Genomic DNA, 12,252 nt, shown 5'->3' with positions numbered 1-12,252 from the left:
TAACGAATATAACAATTATAAACATAAATTTACCTAAATATGTAAATCCAAAATATAAGAGGTAGAAACAAATAGTTTAAGAGAGAAATAAGCATAAATACCTCACTTTTATAAGTGGATAAGACAGTTAGAAACAAGGAAATGGGAGGCTTGAACAACACTATGAACCAACTAGACCTACTAGATATCTGTAAAAAACACTCCCTCCCTTAACTGCAGAATAAACATTCTATTCAAGTGAAGATGGAATATTTTCTAGAATAGATGATGTGTTAAGCCATAAAATAAGCCCAATAAATTTAAAATGATTTAAATCATATAAAACATGTTATCTGACTACAATTGAATTATGACTTAACAGAAATAAAAAAGGAGTATAAGATAATAATATGAATAATTATATGTCAAAAATCAGTTATTATGTATGAACAAATTTCTAGAAGGAAACAAACTCAAGAAGAAAATATTAGAGAAAAACATTAAGAGGACCAGATTATCAGTTCAGGTGGCCCAATATCTGATGAGAATCCCCAAACAGAGAATAGACAACATAGAAGAGAGGAAACTATGAAAGTAATAACAAAATTTTCTAAAACTAAAGAACATGAGTCTTCAGATTTTAAAGGCTCATTATATACCCAGCATAATAAATGAAAGAAATAAATACTTGGAAAAACAATAACAGAAAAAACATCTAAACCTAACTTCATCCCTCTGAAATTTTGGAACCCCAAGGATAAAAAGGAATTTCTGGAGAAAATTATACAAGACAAAAAAGCAAACAGATCATTTATAAAAAAGCAGTACTCAAACTAGCATCAGACTTTTAATCAACACTGGATAAAAGTATCTTCCATGTTCTGATGTACAATGTTTTTAATTTATAATTCTTCATCAAACCAAACTATTAAGACAATGGTAGGACACAGAGCAGTGCTATCAACAGTAGCCAAATTATGGAAAGAACCCAAATGTCCATCAATTCATGAGTGGATAAAGAAGATGTGGTATATGTATACAATGGAATACTACTTGGTGACCAAAAAGAATGAATCTTGCCACTTGCAACAACGTGGATGGAATTTGAGTGTATTATGTTAAGTGAAATCAGTCAGTCAGAGAAAGACAAATATCATATGATTTCACTCATGTGGAATTTAAGAAACACAACATATGAACATAGGGGTAGGGAAGGAGAAAAATAAGATATAAATAGAGAGGGAGGCAAACCATAAGAGACTCTTAAATACAGAGAACAAACTGAGGGTTTCTGGAGGAGAGGCGGGTGGGTGGAAGGGCTAAATGGGTGATGGGCATTAAGGAGGGCACTTGTTGGAATGAACACTGGGTATTATATGTAAGTGATAAATCACTAAATTCTACTTCTGAAACCAATGCCACACTGTATGTTAACTAACTTGAATTTAAATAAGTAAATTAAATTAAAATGGTATATAAGCTTTTAAGCTTCAAGAATTTGGGGGTCTTCATTTTCCTTTTGAAAATTCCCATGTACATGTAAAATTATTAAATTATAACATAAATTTTATCTGCTTTTCCTGTTAAAAATATTTGCACATATAAGGACACAAAAATCAGTCTTCCTACAATTTCTTTCTTATGATAGTTCTTGACTCTATAATTTAGCAAAGCAAATGGTACAAGGAAGAGAAACACATTGTATTGCATGGATTAATCTCATCTAGTCCAAGTTTTTTTTTTTGCTTATCTGTAAGTATTGATCCTTGGTCAGTACTGTTAAATATATTAAATAAAGATAAATGATGTTCTTAAATTCTGTCAGCATTGTTTCATAATTACTGGATTGATGATTTGCAGTCGGTTTTAGTGAGGCTTGGGGAATTGTGATGGGTAAGCTAGACACATAGCTAGTACGTGCTTACATGACCAGCTTGCTATAAAAGACCCCTGCAATGAATAGGCTTTGGGCTTCCTGGTATCAAAACACTTTGCATCCATGCTGGTAATCATTTGAGATCTGGAGACAAAGTGGATCTTTTCATGTTCCAACAGTTGGAAAAAAAGAAAGCCAGCACCTGAGACCTTTGGGCATTTTTTCAATGCATAGTCGTCTTATGATAATGCTGAATCACATCCTTTGCCTGTTATGAAGCTATTTTATGAATATAAACAGTGTGAATCCTATTACCCTCACAACAATTAAAAACTTAAGGTGACATACATAACTTAATACAACATGAGATTTAAAAAATAATGATTCGAATCTTCTACTTCTTCAGGTGATATCTGTGTAGATGTGTAGCTGACCTAAAGTGCCACCAGCAAAGCATGGAACAACTCTGGAAGGCAAAGAGGGTTAAATGTTGGTGAGTGCATTAAGTTTCCTATTGCTGCTTTGAAATATTACAATTTTAATGGGTTAAAATGACATAAATCTAGTATATTACAGTTCTTTAGTTCAGAAGTCTGGTGTGGATGCGACTGGGCTAAAATCAAATGTCAACAGGGCTGTATTCTTCTTTTGGAAGCTCTAAGAAAAAGTCCATTTCCTTGCTTTTTCTAGCTGGTAGAGGCTGTCCACATTCTTTGTATCATAATCTGTCCCCCCATTTCCAAAGCCAGCAATGGGTGGTTGGATCTTTCTCACATTGCCTCAATCTGACATTGACTCTTCCTCTGCCTTATACTTCCACTTTTAAGGACCCTTTTGATTACATTGTATCCAATGGATAATCCAGAATAACTTCCCATCTCAAGGTGTGCAGATTAGTAACCTTCATTCTATCTGTGAACTCAAATTTCTTTTTCCCTAAAACTAACATATCTACTGGTTCTGGGTATTAGGACATGGTATCTTTGGGGAGACACTTTTCTGCCTATCACAATCAATTTAAAACCTACATTTAAGACAAAGGTAATTAGAAATCCCAAGTAGGGGTTACTTATGGGTAAGCACAGAGGAATCTCTTTTGTTCAAGAAACAGCCATTTAAAGAAAGAAAATTTACAGATGTATTACATTTGTGTGTATATATATATATATATGTGTATATATATGTATATATATTTGTATGTAAATACATACAAATATATGTATATATATGTGTATATATATGTATATATATTTGTATGTAAATACATACAAATATATGTATATATATGTGTATATATATGTATATATATTTGTATGTAAATACATACAAATATATATTTGTAAATACATACATATTTGTATGTAAATACATATAAATATATATTTGTAAATACATACAAATATATATACATATATAAATAATGCGCACATTAATAAATACATACAAATATATATTTACACACATATATATATACACATATATATAAATAATGTAAATGTAAATAAATCCAAATATATATTTACACACACACATATATATACACATATATATAAACAGCTAGTTATGAATAACACATATTATAAATTTATGTATATTATACAACAACAATCATTGAGCATTTCTATAAATTGTCGTGAGGGTAGGGGCGCCTGGGTGGCGCAGTCGGTTAAGCGTCCGACTTCAGCCAGGTCACCATCTCGCGGTCCGTGAGTTTGAGCCCCGCGTCAGGCTCTGGGCTGATGGCTCGGAGCCTGGAGCCCGTTTCCGATTCTGTGTCTCCCTCTCTCTCTGCCCCTCCCCCGTTCATGCTCTGTCTCTCTCTGTCCCAAAAATAAATAAAAAACGTTGAAAAAAAAATTAAAAAAAAAATTGTCCTGAGGGTATACAACAAATGAGGAAATAGTCAAGGAAATCCACTGAATCTTGGTAAAAACAATGAAACTTTGTAGCATTTGAGCTAGCTGAAGAGAGAATCAAAGACTGGAAGATAGACAAATAGAGATTATGTAATCAGAAGAATAGTAAAGAATGGAAAAAAACATGGCCTCAGAGAAATGTGGAACACACATATATATATATAATGGGAATACCAGAAGAGAGGAAAGAATGAGAAAGAGGCAGAAAGAATATTTGAAGAAATAATGACTGAAAAATTGCCAAATTTGATGAAAATATTCATGTATATATCCAAGTAGTGCATAAAACCTCCAACTAGAATAAACACAAAGAGATCCACACCTAGACACATCACAGTCAAAATGTTGAAAGAGAAAGAACAAAAGAAAGAGAAAAGCAGTTTATCACATAAGAAGAAACACCAATAAGATTAACAATTGAGCTTTCATTAGAAACAATGGAGGCTAGAAGGCAGTAGGGTGACACATTCAAACTGCTGAAAAACCTGTCAGATTACTATATTCAGCAAAGTTATCTTCCACAAATGAAGGAGTAATTAAGGCATTTTCAGGTAAACAAAAACGGATAGAATCAGTCACTAGAAAATCTTCATCACAAGAAATACTAAAGAGAATCTTTCAGGCCAAAATAAAAAGAAACTAAACAGCAACTCAATCCAAAAGAAGGAATAATTAGTGCCAGTAATGTTAACCACTTAGGGAAATATAATAGTATAAATGCATATTTATTACTTTATCATCTCTCAAATGATTTAAAAAGTAATTGAATAAAACAATAGCAAATTGTTGTATTTTGGGCTTGTAACATATATAAATGTAATCCATTTGACAATTGCAGTACAAAGGCAACAGATGGGAGAAAAGCAGTATTAGAGTAAGGATATGAAACTGAATGGTAACTCAAATCCTTGCAAATAAATGAAGAAATTATAAATGATAAATAAGTTTAAATATAAGAAGAGTGACATCAGCAAGATGACAGAATAGTTTTCTACTGTTATTCCACCAAAGGATGTCAATTTTGATATTCACCAATGGTATCCACCTTTGTAGGAATCTAGGAGTACAACACAGAAGTTTCAACACACCTTTGGAGCAAAAAATCTGAATGATGCATTGAAGAAGATAAGAACAGTTTCATTTTACCCATGTTACCTCTCCCCCAAGGTGGCATTACTCAATGCCAAGAGAGAAGCCCCAAGCTTGTGATTTCTTCCAGGAGAGTGAGAGCATAGTGAATGAATGCCTGCTTCCCCAGCTTTGTGGGATGCTGCCAAAGAGGCCCACTTCTCATCCAGTCCACCCAGTATACTGAAGTTATCTGTACAATTGAGGAGATAAGGGAGACTGGAATCACAGCAGCCAGTGTTCGGAACTCATCAAAAGAGGCATGGATCCTACTATGGCTTCATGGACTTCATCAAGAAGTCTGTCCAGAAGCCAATGGGAACACCTTACCTATGGACCTTCCAACTGGTCCACAGACATCCCCCAGTGCTGCACACATTTTACCCATACATGGCCTCATAGCCACTGCTCTATATGTGGCCATATGGGCATCAGGTGCAAGCCTTTATATATAGTTAGTGAGCATATGCAGAAAGCCAGCTTAACTCTTCAGGATTAGAAGAAAGCACAAAAACTTGAGCATTTCAGGATACCATCCTAGGGAAAGCAAGTGAGGGTCTCTCAGCACCTGGATTAGTTTTGCAGGATCAAGAGAAGGTAAATAATCTTAAGAATTGTCATTCAAGAAGAAACAAAAAATGTGGAGTGGAACATGCACAGAAAAGTTCAGAGAAAGCTTCAGAATCCCTATAACAGCTAATTGGTGAAGGTCTTGCCTGAAGTCAGTCAGTAAAGACTGGAGGAAGTGAGTGCTTCTTCAAATGTGAAGACAAAAGTTCAAGAAACACAGAAAATCAAAGTAACATGATAACACTAAAAGAATACAATAATTTTCTAGTAAATGACCCTAAAGATATGGAGATATACACATTGCCTGGCAAAGAATTAAAAATAATTGTTTTAGAGAATCTCATGAGTTGGGTGCTTGGGTAGCTCAGTCAGTTAAGCACTGGACTCTTGATTTTTGCTCAGGTCATGATCTTGCAGTTTGTGAGACCAAGCCCTGCATCAGGCTCTGCATTGACAGTGTTTGAGCCTGAATTTCTTTGGGTTTATCCTACTGGCATTTTATTAAGCTTCTTAAATCTGTAGGTTTAGTTATTTACTCAAACTTGGGAATTTCTTCACTATCATTTCTTCAAATATTTTTCAGCACCATGTGTTTTCTCCTCTACTTTTTGATTCTGATGATGTGAATTCTAGATATTTTGTTATAGCTCCACTGGTATCTGGGGTTCCGCTCATTTTAATTCTCAATAATTTTGTTCCTGTTGCTCAAATTTGATTATTTATATAGATCTATTTTCATGTTCACTGACACTTTCCTGTGATGTCTATTCTGTTATTGAGCCTATCTGTTGAATGTCTTACACATTTCTGTCAATGAACCTTTCAGCTCTAAAATTTTCATTTTTTCTACATTATATCTTCTGTTTCTTTGATGAGAGTTTCTGAGTTTCTATTTCAACAGTTGTAAAAGTACTCAAAATTTGGGGCACCTGGTGGCTTAGTCGGTTAAGTGTCCGACTCTTGATTTCAGCTCAAGTCATGATCTCATGGTTCATGGGTCAAGCCCTGCATTGGGCTCTGTGTTGACAGGTAGAAACCTGCTTGGGATTCTCTTTCTCCCTCCATCTCCCTCTCACTCTCTCGTTCTCTCTCTCTCTCTCTCTCTCTCTCTCTCCCCCTCCCCTGCTCACCCTCCCCCCTCCCCAAATAAATAAATAAATAAGCATTTTTTAAAAAATGCACTCAGGGGTGCCTGGGTGGATCAGTTGGTTAAGTGATTCTTGGTTTCAGCTCAGATCGTGATCTCACGGTTTTATGAGTTTAAGACTTGCATTGGGCTCTGCACTGGAAGCATGGAGCCTGTTTGGGATTCTCTGTCTCCCTCTCTCTTTGTCCCTCCCATACTCGTGCTGTGTCTTTCTCTCTCAAAATAAATAAATAAACTTTAAAAAAACAAAAAATAAATAAACATGCATTCAAAATTTCTTGCTTAAGGATTTTTATAACACCCACTTTATTTTGGGTTTGTTTTTGGTTTTTTTCCAGATTTATTAAGATATAATTGACCTACAACATGTGTAAGTTTAAAGTGTACAATGTATTGATTTTATACTCTTATATGTTGCAATATGATTACCACTAGCATTATCTAACACCTCCATCATATGACATAATTACCTTTTTTGGTGCGGTTAGAACATTTAAAATCTACCCTCTTAACAACTTTCAAGTACTTAATAAAGTATTGTTACCTATAATCACAATGCTGTGCCTTAGACCTACAAAATTTATCTTCCGACTGGATGTTTGTACTCTTTAACCAATATCTCCCCATTGCTCTCCGTTTTCTATCTCCCCTTTCTCTCTCACAAAATAAATATTTAAAAAATCTCACTAGCTACAAGATAACACAAATAGACAGTTCGACAAAATCATGAAAACAGGGAAACAAAAGCAAAAATGAACTCCTGGGACCTCATCAAAATAAAAACCTTCTGCACAGCGAAGGAAACAATCAGAAAACTAAAAGGCAACTGACAGAATGGGAGAAGATATTTCCCAATGACATATCAGATAAAGGGTTAGTATCCAAAATCTATAAAGAACTTATCAAACGCAACACCCAAAAAAAAAAAAACACAAATAATCCAGCGAAGAAATGGGTGAAAGACATGAATAGACACTTCTTCACAGAAGACATCCAGATGGCGAACCGACACATGAAAAAATGCTCCACATCACTCATCATCAGGGAAATACAAATCAAAACCACAATGAGATACCACCTTACACCTGTCAGAATGGCTAACATTAACAACTCAGGCAACAACAGATGTTGGTGAGGATGTGGAGAAAGGGGATCTCTTTTGCATTGCTGGTGGCAATGTAAGCTGGTGCAGCCACTCTGGAAAACAGTATGGAGGTTCCTCAAAAAAGTAAAAATAGAACTACCCTACAACCCAGAAATTGTACTACTAGGCATTTATCCAAGGGATACAGGTGTGCTGTTTTAAAGGGACACATATACCTCCATGTTTATAGCAGCAACTATCAACAATAGCCAAAGTATGGGAAGAGCCCAAATGTCCATTGATGGATGACTGTGTGTATATATATATACACACAAACACACAATGGAGTATTACTCGGCAATCAGAAAGAATGAAATCTTGCCATTTACAACTACGTGGATGGAACTGGAGGGTATTATGCTAGGTGAAATTAGTCAGAGAGAGACAAAAATCATATGACTTCACTCGTATGAGGACTTTAAGAGACAAAACAGATGAACATAAGGAAAGGGAAACAAAAATAATATAAAAACAGGGAGGGGGACAAAACAGAAGAGACTCCTAAATATGGAGAACAAACTGAGGGTTACAGGAGGGGTTGTGGGAGGGGGAATGGGCTAAATGGGTAAGGGGCACTAAGGAATCTACTCCTGAAATCATTGTTTCACTATATGCTAACTAATTTGGATGTAAATTTTAAAAAATAAAAAAAATAAAATTAAAAAAAATCATGAAAACTGTGTTCAAACAAAATGAATCATAAATTAGAAATTATAAATAGAAATTCTGAACCAAACAAATTATGGAGCTGAAGAATGCAATAAGTGAAATGAAAAATGCAATATAAAGCACTAACAGCAGGCTTGATATATAAGAAGAAAAAAGCTGTAAACTTGAAGATAGGTTATTTGAAATTATCCAGTCAGAGGAAAAAAAAAGAAGGAATGAAAGAGTGAAGAAAGCCTACATGAAGTATAGGAAATCATCAAATGAAACAGTAAGATGTACAGACTAATAGAATAGAACAAAGAGCCCAGAAATAAATTCACACATGTACAGTGAACTGATTTTTGACAAGGGTGCCAAGAATATACAATTTTAATAGAATGAAGGACAAAACACATGATCACTTTAGCAGATGGTGACAAATTATCTGACAAAGGTCCAACACTTAATGATAAAAAAATCAACAAAATAACAATGGAAGGGAACCTCCTCAACCTGAATAAGGATGTCTATTAAAAAAACCTCACAGGTAGCATAGTATTTAATGGTGAATTACTGAATGCCTTATGTTAAGGGCAGAAACAAGGTGAAGATGCCTTTTTTCAGTACATTTATTCAACATGCCCTAAAAGTTTTAGTGAGGTCAACTAGACAAGAAAATGAAATTAAAACCATCTAGATTGAAAAGAAGTATCCATATTCACAAAGGAAAAAAAAAACCATATAGATATTTTTAGTAACCTCTACATCCAATATGGGGCTCAAACTCAAGACCCTGAGATCAAGAGTTACATGTTCTTCTGATTGAGCCAGCCAGGCACCTGGGAAAATATTCTTTATGTAGAAAAAATCCATCAAAACCACTATTAAAACTGTACTATTGGAGTATAATTGACATACAATGTTACATTAGTTTCAGGTGTACAATATATTGATTTGACAATTCTATAAATTACTCAGTGCTCACAAGTGTAGTCATCATCTGTCACCATACATCATTACAATATCATTAACTATAAAAAACACTATTAAGACCAATAAGTTCAGCAAGGTTGTAAGATCTAATATCAACATATAAAATCAATTATATTCGTACATGCTAGCTAGTTCCAAGGTGAAATTAAGAAAATAATTTTAGTTAAAATAGTATCAAAAATAAAATAACTGGATGTAAACTTAACAAAAAATGTAAGATTTGTATACCAGAAACTACAAAATATCATTGTAAGAAATTAAAGAACACATAAGTAAATGGAAAGACATACCCATGGTTTGGATTGGTAGATTAAACATAGATGTGATGTCAGTACTCCCCAAAATAATACAGATTTGGTGTGATCCCTATCAAAATTTGAGCTGGTCCCAGTGCAGAATTTAGGGACAAGCTATTCCTAACATCCATATTTAAATGTAGGGACACATAATAGCTAAAAAAATTTTGAAAAATACAACAAAGTTGAGGGACTCACACTTTCTGATTTCAAAATTTAATACAAAACAAGAGTAATCAAGACAGTGTGGTGCTGGCATAAGGCAGACATATAAGTTAATGTAAGAGATTGAGAATTCAGAAATAAAGATTTACATTTATGATCAGTTGATTTTCAACATGATCTCAGGAAAATTAAATGGGAAAAATAACCTTTCAATAAATGGTGCTTGGACAAGTGGATATCCACATGCAAAATAATGAAACTGGACCCTTACCTCAAACCATATTAAAAATTAACTCAAAATAGATAATAGATTCAATTGTTATAGGTAAAAATATAAAATTATTAGAAGGAAACTTAGGAGTAAATCTTTGTTATTTTGGATTTGGCAATGATATATTTGATACACCAAAATCAAAAGCAGCAAAAGCAAATAAATTTTACTGCATCAAAATTTTAAAAAATTGTGCTGCAAGTGATACCATCAAAAAGTGAGAAGATGGCACACAGAATGGGAGAATATGTTTTCAAATAATATATCTGGTAATAGACCTGTATGCAGACTATTTCAAGAACTCTTAATAATTCAACAAAAGACAACTTAATTAAAAATGGGCTGGGGCAGCTGGGTGGCTTAGTTGGTTAAGCGTCCAACTCAATTTCAGCTCAGATCATGATCTCATGGTTTGTGGGTTTGAGCCCCACTTTGGGCTCTGTGCTTAAAGTGCAGAGCCTGCTTGAGATTCACTCTTTCTCTGTCCTTCCCCCGCCCTTGTCCACACACGCATGAGCTCACTCTCACTCTCTCACTCTCTCTCTCAAAATAAACAAATGTTAAAATACGGTCAAATGATCTGCTTAGATATTTCTTTGAAGAAGATATACAAATGAAATATGTATATGAAAAGATGCTCATCATTATTAGTTATCAGGGTAATGGAAATCAGCACCTGTATGAGATATAACCTCATATCTACTAGGGTGTGTATAATAAATAGGTAATAACAAGTGTTGGGGAGGATATGGAGAAATCGGAACTTCCCTACACAGTTGCTGGAAATGTAGAATGGTGTTTCCTATTTGGAAAACCATCTGGCAACTTCTCAAAATTTAAACATAGAGTTTCTATGACCCAGAAATTTTACTAATTATATATCCTTGAGTAGTGAAAACAAATTTCCACATAAAACTTGTATACAAATGTTTGTTGCAGTGTTATTCATAATAGCCAAAATCTAGAAACAACTTAAATATCCATCAACTGATGAATGGATAACTAAAATATGATATATCCTACATTGCAATATTATTTGGCTATATACAGGAATAAAGTACTGACGCATGCAACAATATGGGTAGATCTTGAAAATATTAATGTAAGTAAAAGAAGCCAGCCACAAAGGACATATATTGTTTGATTACTTTTTTTTGAGATATAACATATAACTGTGCAAGTTCAAGGTGTACGGCATGTTAATTTGATACATTTATATATTTCAATATGATTACCATTGTGGTGTTAGCTAACAACTCCATTGCATCATGTAAGTATCGTTCCATTTTATGTAGAGAACATTTAAGATCTAGGTTCTTAGAAACTTTGAAATATATAGTACAGTGTTATTGACTATAATCATAATGCTGTACATTAGATCTCCAGAGTTGGATATTGGGAGTGGCAGTGGGTATAAAGTTTCTTTTTGGAGTTATGAAAATCTTTAATCTTAGATTGTGGTGGTGGAAGCAAAACTCTGTGAATATGTTAAAATCCTGAACTGTAAACTTTAAAAGGATAAATTTTATAGTATGTGATTTGTATCTCAATGAAGATTATGTAAAAAGAAACCACAGCAAAGCAAAACATTGTAACAAAATAAAACGCACAGTCGTAGTATATAACTTGGTTTATGTCCTTTATGTTCTCATGCCAATGTAAACACTATTCTCCTATTTTCAACTTTTATAATAATTTGCATAATATAATAACTTAAATTCTACTAAAAATTGTATAAATGCATCTGACATTTGCAAAGAAAAAGTATAGGTTTTGATGTCAAATGTGAAGTAGTGGAAGGGAGTACGGGAACCAAAGTGAAAATACAAGTGCTAATACCTTACAAAGTCTTACAAAGTGCAAATTGAGAGGTCCTGTTTATATTTGATAGAATAAGACATTAGGGTATATTTCTTAAAAGAGTGAAGTACTTTAAAAAAGAGAAGTAATTATATCTGCATATTTATTTGGTGGGGATAAGTAAGCTTATTCCTAATCTATTGTATTGTGAAAGTCAAAAGATAATGTGCAAAACTGATCAGTCAAGATTTATCAGTATAAGCATATTATTTAGAGACATGGAAATGATAACCGGAAGGAATTAAAATAATTAATAATG

At 33.7% G+C, this 12,252-nt stretch overlaps 1 long non-coding RNA gene across 1 annotated transcript in view; it reads left to right on the top strand.

Annotated features, from left to right (window-relative positions):
• The first annotated feature begins 2,261 nt into the window (after positions 1-2,261).
• LOC128773889 (uncharacterized) overlaps positions 2,262-12,252 on the top strand; it is a 109,522-nt gene continuing 99,531 nt past the window's right edge. The window contains exon 1 of the long non-coding RNA XR_008418370.1: positions 2,262-2,348. This is a non-coding gene — a long non-coding RNA (uncharacterized LOC128773889). The remainder of the gene's footprint in view (positions 2,349-12,252) is intronic.

Source organism: Panthera pardus, unplaced genomic scaffold (genome assembly GCF_024362965.1).
Source record: "Panthera pardus isolate Hobbes unplaced genomic scaffold, ASM2436296v1 HiC_scaffold_27, whole genome shotgun sequence".
Classification (NCBI taxonomy): Eukaryota; Metazoa; Chordata; class Mammalia; order Carnivora; family Felidae; genus Panthera; species Panthera pardus.
The sequence above is the reverse complement of the archived record's forward strand: the minus strand, read 5'-3'. Positions and strand labels throughout refer to the sequence as shown.